Source organism: Zingiber officinale, unplaced genomic scaffold, assembly GCF_018446385.1.
Source record: "Zingiber officinale cultivar Zhangliang unplaced genomic scaffold, Zo_v1.1 ctg164, whole genome shotgun sequence".
NCBI classification, from domain to species: Eukaryota; Viridiplantae; Streptophyta; class Magnoliopsida; order Zingiberales; family Zingiberaceae; genus Zingiber; species Zingiber officinale.
The window spans coordinates 97,625-107,500 of NW_024589855.1; the positions used below are offsets into that span (position 1 = coordinate 97,625).

The 9,876-nt window shown below is 34.8% G+C and overlaps 1 long non-coding RNA gene across 1 annotated transcript; it reads right to left on the reverse strand.

The window, feature by feature from the left end:
* Positions 1 to 2,127: 2,127 nt before the first annotated feature.
* LOC122036436 lies at positions 2,128 to 4,718 on the reverse strand. The gene is made up of 3 exons (XR_006127386.1): positions 3,963 to 4,718; positions 3,798 to 3,888; positions 2,128 to 2,306 (listed from the first exon to the last, which is right to left on the reverse strand). It is a non-coding gene; the product is annotated as an uncharacterized LOC122036436 (long non-coding RNA).
* Positions 4,719 to 9,876: the final 5,158 nt, after the last annotated feature.

Sequence of the window (9,876 nt, forward strand, 5' to 3'; positions counted from 1 at the left end):
TATTTTGCATCGAAATAAATATATCATCATCAAAATTTTAAAAAATAAAAATGAAAAAACTGTAATGAATATAATTAAATATATAGAGAAGTGAAAAAAAATAGAGAACTCATTATTTATATTGTAGCAACTATAAAATTGTAGTTATGATAACATATGTAACAACTATGATTTCGTAGCTGTTACAACATACCCAACCGATTCAAAAATTTAATAAGAATTTTAAATGAGAGATAATAGTGTTAAAGGATAATCAAATAGTTATATATGGTAGAATAGTAGAATAGACACTCTTTTGATAAAAATTTAAAATAATACAGATTTTTTTTTAAAAAAAAAAATCTCTCCTTGAATTTTGCTAAGAAATGGCAGGGGATTTTATTTTAGTAAAATAGTCGACTGCAGGTGAATTTTATCGTTTCCACCTTTTGAGTGTCGTAAGTTTTTTTTCTGAAACAAAAAATACTGAAGAAAATTTTACAAGAAAATTTTTACAAGTTTTGTATTTGCACAAAGAGAGCAATATTCTATGGTAATTTTTTCTCAAATTGCAAATGGAGAAAATAATAAAATGCAACAAAACAATTAGTACTCTTCTACAATAAGATTTTTAAAAATAATAATAAAATATAAAATAATCGAATATAAATATGCTGAGAGAATAAATAAAAAAATAGGGCTAAGCCTGACATGACTCTAGGAGGCAAAACCCAAGTAGCACTTTCTTGTATGATAAATTTTCTTGAATCTGCTCTTGCAGACCCCGAGCGTCTTGATTCAATCCAGATGCTCGAGGTTGAATTCAGGTAATTGGATTGAATCTCGGCGTCTAAATTTAGGTGCCAAAAAAAATACTTTCTAATTAAATTCAGACGTCTGGATTCAATCCAGGTACTTAAATTCGACCTCAAGCATCTAAATTGAATCAAGACGCTCGGGGTCTGCAGGAGCATATTCGAGAAAATTTGCCATACAAGAAAATGTTACTTGGGCTTTGCCTCTAGAGTCATGCCAGGCTCAGCCCTATTATCCTCGGGCCTGGGCTTCATAAATGGATAGGTTATCAGTATCAACAAGATGTCGAGCTTAATTTTTACCGACTCCACGGGGCATTTGTATTTGGGTGATTAGTTTTAGGTTCTACCCATCATCACAGGCAACCTCCTTCAGTTCTTTGTCCCGAAAGAATATATTTTTTTGTTTTTTTTAGATATATTATATATATTTAGGGATCAAAATTTTAGGATTTAGGTGTCGGATTATAGTGAATTTGAATAAATAAAATTTTCCCTCTAGGGTCCCGACTTCCCTTTTGGATTATAGTATTTAAAATTAAAAAATTTAGATACTCACGACGTATATTATATGTATTTAGGATTTAAGATTTTAGTATTAAAGAATTAAGTTATAATGAGTTTAAGCTAATAAGATTTTTTTTTTAGGGTTCATGCTTCCCTTTTGTATTATAGTGTTTAAGATTAAAACTTATATATATATATATAGCTCTACTCTGCTACGGACGGGATGCTGCGTGCCTGTGCCCACCTCAGCGATCCAGGCGCTTGATTGAATCTAGGCACTTGGATCATAGATGTAGGCGCCTATATATATATATATATTTTAATCAACATCTCCTTAAAGAAATTATATACCACGTGAACATCTAAAATTTTTAATTTTGAACACTATAAATCAAAAGGGAAGTTTGAACTCTAGAGGAAAAATCTTATTAACTTGAACTTATTATAACTCAACCCATAAATCTTAAAATTTCAAACCCTAAGTACATATAATATATGTCACGCCCCGAGGAGTCCCTGCCAGACGAAAATCCGACAAGATCCTCCCTGTACCGGTGACAATATGAAACTTGGCTACAACATAAAATACACGGCTGGAACATATATATATATATATAAATAAATAAAACATACCACGCAGTTTAATAGTAAAAACTGAACTAAAACAACGATAAGGAAATCATCTCAAATATCCTATTCCACTATACTCATAAAACTCAAATCCTATTCCTACTCAACTACACTCATAAAACTCAAACCACAACGACGCAAATAAAGTCAACTCACCTCTTCTGCCGTCCATGCAGGCATGTAGCAGAAAATACCAAATAAAAATCCATCGACAAATAAAAGGTCATAAGATATCCAAGATGCCAAAACATACAAGTCTGAAATACAATAAGAGTCGATAACATAAATAAGAAAACCAAGGAAAAGATCCAAAATAGAAATCCTCGCAATCTGGAGGGGGGACTAGCGACTGAAAATCTCCCGAACAGCCTCAACCTGAAATAGTAATATCAACGGAGTGAGTCAACTCCTCAGCGAGTAACTACTTACATGCATAGTAAGAAAATAACAAATAGCATAATTATGCGTACAGTCTCCTTATATAAGAATGATAAATACAAACTGAAATAAATATGAGAAAATTGTACTAACCAGGACCTGGTATAAGGATAAAAGACCGAGAAGTATAATAAATCCTGTATACATGTCAAACATATGCATCCACCAAATATGCAGCAAATAAGTGCAGGAAACACAAACAATAAATGCATCAATGCGTATGATGCAAATAACATGTTCTGGTCACCCCTGACGCAGTCAGCCATCTCACACACGATGGTAAGACCGAGTGGATAGGACTGTGACAACCGTGCACTCTGCCATCACTCTCCTGAGCGACTAAGTGGACGGGATGCTGTCGGAGTACACCTATCTTCCTACCCCAAATCATAAGTGGGGGAGCTCAATGCTCTCATCTCTCTGAGACAATCCAGAAGAGGGATCTCTGACGTGCTACCATGCTGCGTCACGCTACCCATGAGTGGATCAACGGAGCACTGATAGAGCATCTGCTGCAACACACCCTGCTTGAATAAAAACCACTAACCCATGAGTGGTTGTGTGTGCAGATCCATGTAACTGGCGATGAGCTCAACAATAATGGAGCTACCAATCGCTCAACATGCAATCATGCATATGATGCATGACATTAAGCATGACAATATCCTGAACCTATCCATATATATATAAAATGTGTATCCTAGCATCAATGAGTCAAATCCGAAGATCTAAGGTACACAGGTCAGGTATGGTATAAAAATCTAGGTCCTGAATATAATACAGCATGGTATGTCATTACCTCTATGAGCATATATAATCACGTGGGTACTAACATAAAATGCATAACAAGTAAGCAAAACAAGCATGTAACAGGTATCAGGTAGTGACAAACCGATGCAGATATGAAACATAATCATTACTACTTGTTAAAAACTACTATGCATATCAAATGACATATCTAAAAAGATAAGTCAAAGTACCCGCCTTCGATATAGATCAAGCTAAACAATCGATAGGTCGAAGTGATCGTCCCGCGTCAAAGTCCTATGTCACCAATATATATACATTTTTATTTAGCTACAACTCAAATGAATAGCTAAATAAAATGTTTAAGAATAATTTAGGGCAAAACCCTAAACCATAAATCTCAACCTACCTAAATTAAATCCAACGGTTAATTAGGGTTAGTTTCCTAATTCCTAATCAACCCTTAGATTAATAAATCCAAAACTAACTAACTTAAATTCCAATTACACATGAACAACTAATCAGGTAATCCAAAACCTACCTAATTCAACACATAAACCTAATCAACCGACACATGAATAATCATCTAACACAATCAAATACACTATGATCTACAACTAAGCAAATGCTCAATCCATAGACCACATCAACTCAATCCGTATCAAGATTCCCACTCCTTACCTAAATTCACAGTCACTGCTTTGTACTGGAATCAAAGAGTTGCTGACTGGAATTGCTGCCGTTAAGGGCTGTTGGCTGCTGGAATTCTTCACTGTTCGGATCAGATGAAATCAAGATCGATGATAACCAATCAAGCAACAATCCTAATCAATAACCGAAGCTTACCTCAACACTGACCGCCAGAGCCCTAGGTCAGCGATGGCGAAGAGGGCATTTGATCCAGACTAGGGCACAATGTGGATGAAGTAGATCCGGTGGTTGGAACAGTGAGGTGCAGAGGTGCGGCGGCGGCCAAAAACTAGGGCACGCGGCTGGAGACTAGGGCAAAGGGCGTCTGAGGAGAATCGGTAGTTAGGGCTCGGCTCCCTCTCATCTTAATCGTGAATCAACCTGCACTGACTCGACGACCCGGGAAGAAGAACCACCGGTTGAACTCCAGTGATCGGTGGAGGGGGAACCGACGTCTGCGTCGCGTGACAGACAAGAACCCGTGTGGGAGGCGGCGGTGGTGTGGCGTTGCGAAGAGGAGATCGGAGAGGGCGTCGGCAAGCAACCGTTGCCGGCTGTGGCGACCCGAGGGCGAAGCGAGTAGAGGAAGAGAAGGCGCGGCTCGATCGGGAGAGGAGAGGGCGCTCCACGCGGTGAGAAGGAGAAGGCGCTGTCGGGAATGGCTAAGGCACGATGAGAGATCGGCTGGGGAATCTCGGTGGCTGGCACAGAGGAAACAGCCGACGTGCAGATTAGGGCAGAGAAGAAGATGATCAGGGCGTCAGTGGCGAGAGGAAGGGAAGAGGAGGAAAGTGATCGGGTTTTGGGAGAAGAAGTAGGAGGAGGAGGAGAAGGGGGAAACGACGTCGACGGTTTTGGGGAAAACGGTTAGCGCCGGTTGGAGAAAGGAACCGACGACGAGTTGGGGCTAGGGCACGGCGTGAAGAAAACGATGGAAAAGAAAAAGAAAATGAAAAGAAAATTTAGGGTGCGTTTGGTTTGTGTGTTTTTTATTTTCATTTTTTGAAAAACGTGCGTTTCTGAAAAATGGTATTTGGTTTGTATTTTTCATGTCTGTTTTCTAAAAAAATAGCTAACATTTTTTAGAAAAATAGAGAATGACAAAAAATCGTTTCTGTTTTCTAGAAAACGCGCGTTTTTCAAAAAATGAAAATGGAAAATGTGCAAACCAAATGCACCCTTAACTTTTCTGGGGTAGCCCAAACAGACTTTCCGTGGCTTAATATTTGATCCCCTTAAATTCGTCAAACGAGCTCCGAAAAATTCTCAGAAAATTTCTGAAAATTCATAAAATTTCCTTTACGATTTATGTAGGTGCCATATTTTACAATATACCCCGTGAGCATCTAAATTTTTTAGGGGGTGTTTGGTTTAGGGGTTTGGGAATGAGGGAATGGATTCATTCCCAAACCTTGTGTTTGGTTGATGGAAATGGAATCAAAACTTTGGAATGAAACCTAAAAATTTGGATATGGAGGAAATCCACCCTCTCTCTTGGGTTTTGATAGAATGAGAATAAGAATTAAGTTTTGACGAAAATACCCTTAGTATATTTGTTCAATTTTTCTTTCATTTCACTCTCTCTCCTTGTTCTCTCTCATCATATTTTCTCTCTCCTCATTTTATCATCATATTTTCTCTCAATATACTTTCTCTCTCCTCATTCTCTCTCATCACACATTCTCTACTATTTTCTCTCTATATTCTCTCTCACCATACACACACACTCTCATTATTTTCTCTCTCTTCATTCTCTCCTCATTTTTTCATCATATTTTTTCTCTTCTCAATCTCTCTTACCATACCCTCTCTTCATATTTCCTCCCATCACATTTTCTCTCTCTTCATTCTCTTCTACCACACTCTCTCTCCTAATTTTCTCTCATTATTTTCTCTCTCTTCATTATCTCCTTATTTTTCAACATACTTTCTCTCTCCTCAATCTCTCTTACCATACTCTCTCTCTCCATATTTTATCTCATCACACTTTTTCTCTTTTCATTATCTTCCATCACACTCTCTCTTCTCATTTTCTCTTATCACACTTTCCCTCTCTTCATTTTTTTCCCATCACACTTTCTCTCTCATCACATTTTCTCATCATACTTTCTTTCCTCAATCTCTCATTTTCTCTCATAACACCTTCTCTCTCTTCATTTTTTCCTATCGCTCTTTCTCTCTCAGCACAATCTCTCTCATCATCCTTTTTCTCTTCTCAATCTTTTCTATCATACTCTCTCTCTTCATTTTCTCTCATCACACTTTCATTTTTTTTTCCATCATACTTTCTCTCTCATCATACTTTCTCTCTCATAATATGTTTCTCTCACATTCAACTTCCTCTTCTATTTAATTTTTTCTCTTATTTTCCTCTAAGGGTAAAAAAGGAAATTTAGATTCATTCCGATTGAAAATATTCAACTAACCAAACATTATTTTTAAGAATGATATCCAAGCTCATACCAATTCCTATTTCATAATATTATGATACTCATTCCCATTCCGATTCCTAGGAGAGAACCAAACGCCATCTTAATTTTGAACACTATAATTTAAAAGGGAAGCCTCAACTCTAAAGGGAAAATCTTATTCACTCAATCCATTATAACTCAGCTCCTAAATATTAAAATTTTAAATTATAAATACATATAATATACCAAAAAAAATACTTTCTAATTAAATTCAGACGCCTGGATTCAATCCAGGTAGTTGAATTCAACCTCGGATCACATCTGGATTGAATCAAGATGCTCGGGGTCCACAGGAGCAGATTCGAGAAAATTTGTCATACAAGGAAATGCAACTTGGGCTTTGCCTCCTAAAGTCATGTCAGGCTTAGCCCTATTATCCTTGGGGCTGGGCTTCATAAATGGGTAGGTTATCAGTATCAACAAGATGTTAAGTTTAATTTTTATCGACCCGGGAGAATCTGCAACTCGCCGAGCGGGGGTAGCCACTCGATCAGACGTCGCTTGGGTTTCCTTGGAGAGTCCGTTGTTAGCCCGTTCGGCTATTGTGGACGGGCTCCTTGGCCACTTGAGCTGATCGTTCGGCTACTGCGATCGGCTCTTTGACTTTAACCTCCACGTTGGCGATCGCCGTTGTCTTTGACCCGAATTACATGGGCCCCTTCCGTACCATCGCATCAATATATTTTCATCTTCTTGAATTCAAATAAATAAATTAGGTTTACTTTTTCAAATTTATTAATTATTCGTTTTAGAATCGGAAAATTTTGAATAACTCATAATTTTGAAAATTTTACTTAGTAGAAAATAATTCTTGCTATTAATCGGATTATAACATCTGAATACTTACTATAAACAATATATATAATAATTTTATGATGATTCAATCATATCAAAATAATTTGAATTAAGTAAATAATTTTTTACATCAAAATTGCTCTCTTTATAAGATATTATTATTTTTAATCAAATCAAATTAATTTATTTTAATACGTTTTAACAATGACTTTATAACTAATATTATATTAAAATAAAAATATTTTCAAAATAAAAAATATATTAAAATATTATTTTGCCCTATTTATTTTATTTATTTCTACTTCAAAACCCATTTGAATAAACACAGCACGAGGCGGGCCCATGAAACAGAGAAATCAAAGTTAGGCCGGAAGAGTTCCACCAAACCAACTCCCAACCTGAGAAAAGAAAGAAGACGAGGAGGAAGCAAGAAGATAATAACGTTCGAAGTTGGAAGAAAGAGAGCATGTGGCCGAACGTTTAGGTGAAGCTCCGCTTTCTAAAGTTTCTCCACATTAACTTCTAATTTATAGCATTGTCTTTGTCTTCTTCATTCAATTTACTTAATTTCCCCCAACATTTTGACCGACGACTAAAATCCTAATAATTAACAATATACGAATATTATTCAACTATTTTCTGCTTTCAGAATTTGAAATTCAAAGACGCTCGAAAGTCCGCCTCTTCTTGATATATATATATATTAAAAAAATTAATTAATTATTTAATTAAAATAGGATGAATTCGGACAAAAGATAACTGATTGGACTCATCGATGATTGCCAAATCGTCTCCGAGTAACATCCAGATCGGCTCCCAGTGATAAATATAGTTTTGGACTAATCTAAATTTATATAAATCCAAAAAATAAATAAATAGTAATTTTAAACCCTTTTGACACTAATGAGTTTTTTTTCATGTAATATATATTATTAGTCAAATTTCATAGATAAATCCTCTTTTGCTAGTTCAATTTCAACTAATTTGTATTCATATAATAATTTTAGTCAAATGGTACCTAAACTTGTTCGATTTAAAAAATATCCTCTTCCTTTTGACTAACCCATCATTGGACCTAAGCTGGTTAAAATTAGAACCATTCAAAAGGTTTAATTAATGTAGTTTTTTTTACTAAAACTATTATATAAACTTAAATTTATCAAATAATTCTATCAAATTTAGACAATTTAGATCCATATAGTAGTTTTGACTAAGATTGTACAAGAACTTAAATTGATCGAAATTTGAAAAAGGACAAAATGACTCTAGAGGATTTAGGAAATAAAAAAGAGGCTCATATGTGAGATTTAGATCAAACACAACACAAGAGTTGTTAGCAATAACAAGCTCTAACCAATTTGCACTATCTTTTGGCGAACTCTTTAGGAATGACAAGGATCGCCTCGCAAATTCATCCCTTGTAAAATTTCATGGAGTGATATAATGAAATATCATGAGGAAATTTGAGCGATAGGTTAAGCTGGTTGGGTATTCTTAAAAATTTTACTTGAAATTTTTCCTTAAGAATATCATAGTTCTTATTCTAAAATACTTCCATGAGGAAGTATTGTTATATAATGCCATAATGGTATGAAAAAAAGTGTGCTGGAAGTATTTTTAGAAGAGTGTCACAAGTATCCAAATTTCTATCGACCCAATTAAATTCTAGAGTTGGACGAGGAAAATATTTTACAATACGTTGTAACTGACATTCAAACTCATAAACACGTTGGTAGAGTCATTATATCCGAACTCATTAATTTACCCTATCTATCTGAATGATTGATTCTAAAAAAAACTAATTCTTTTAATTTTTCTATCTTTCCATTCATTTGATGCCGGGGGCCACTACTTTATTCATGCACAAAGCCACAGATTCTATCTATCTATTTATTTGTGAAAACCAGTCCTATCTTTCTCCCTGCTAATGATGATATTCAGGATTAGGATGACTAATCATGGAGGAGAGCAGCATCAAACACTCAAACTCCGGTTTAGAGTCATCACCTCCTAATTGTTTTTTTTTTTTGTTTTTTTGACAGAAGGGGACAAGGCAGTAATTTTCTTAATCCATGGCAAGCTGGAACTCTGTTCTACAGGAGCAAGCCTGGCAGGCATGGTGGCCAAGAAATAACTCCTTCCCAACACTCGTCGATGCCTCCATCTCCTCTCTCTCCCTGTCAAATGACGCATGTGCCTTCCTCTTCTTTTTGTTTTTTTTTATTTCATTTAGTTTTAATTTTATTTAAAAATAACTCTCATACTTGTATATTTTTAATTTTATTTTTTAATTAATTATTTTTTATCAATACTTTATTTTTTCAATTTTATATAAATTTTATATAGTTTTTATTTTTTAATTAATTTAATTTATTTATTTTCATAATACTTGTATTTTTTCAATTTTTTTTTAAAATTTATTTTTTATTAATTTTTTTTAATGAGTTTTATTTTTTTCGAATAATTTTTTTTATATGTTTATAATCTTTATTTATTTTTAGTTTATATTTAAAACTAGCAAAAATTCTAACAATTAATAGTGAACGCATTTATAACTTAGGAATAAATATTTTTTTTCAAATAAACAGTACATGCAATAGTACAAAAAAAACATGAAAATACATACAAATAAAAAACTTAATCAATATTGCCTCCAAATTCTGCTCTCAACGCGTTTGGTGGTGGTGTACTTATTACTTCGTACCACAAATGAACACGTGTCCTATAACGAGTGTCCCATCCTTTAGCTTCATACGATGAATATTGCCACCACCAAGTTGGAATGGGTGGTACAGGATAATGAG